We start from the raw sequence: 793 nt of genomic DNA, 5'->3' as shown, positions 1-793 counted from the left end.
TTCTTCCTGGCGCGGACGGACAAGCGCCGGAGTTCGGCGATCTCGTCCGTCCACCAGTACACAGCCCGGCGCGCGGCGGGGCGGATCCGGGGCATGGAGACGTCGCACGCGTCCCGCACAACGTCCCGGATCCGCCCCTCCTCCTCCTCCAGGGAGGCCCCGGACAGGTCGCGACCGTCGTCGGCCCAGCAGCCGGCGATTACCGCCGCCACGTACCTGTCCGGGTCCATCCTCTTTACGGCCCATCGACGTGCCTCGGGCGCAGGGCTGTCCCCCGCGGTTGTTCGCAGGGGGCGGGTGGCGACCTCCATCGCGATCACCCTGTGATCTGACAGATCCTCCAGGTCGGTCGCCACTCTCCAGCCCCTCACGTGGCGCGCGGCGAGCGGGCTTGCCCATGTCAGGTCGACAATGGATGTACCCGCCCACCGGACGCACGTGGGTTCCCTCCCCCGGTTGAGCAGGCACAGCTCCAAGCCGGCCGCCCAATCCTCAAGGGCGTCGCCCCGCACATTGCCGCGGGCAGAGCCCCATCGCGCGGAGTGCGCGTTGAAGTCTCCCGCGACAATGACCGGCCTGGGGAGCCGTCGTGCCACGGCTCGCCCCAGCTCCTCCAAGGCCTGTTCGTACCGGGGCAACGCCCAGCTCGGGGGAAGGTAGCACCCGAACACGTCGATGGGCCCCCACTCGACCGCCACGAATCCCGCCCCGCTCGTGAGCGGTCGGCAGGACGGGCGGCCGCCAGCGGGCCTCCATACGATCGCCACGGAGCCCCGCCCGTTCGCAAACCAGC

The sequence above is a fragment of the Wasmannia auropunctata genome, unplaced genomic scaffold (assembly GCF_000956235.1).
Source record: "Wasmannia auropunctata unplaced genomic scaffold, wasmannia.A_1.0 LD336101.1, whole genome shotgun sequence".
NCBI lineage: Eukaryota > Metazoa > Arthropoda > Insecta > Hymenoptera > Formicidae > Wasmannia > Wasmannia auropunctata.
Note: the sequence above shows the minus strand (reverse complement) of the source record.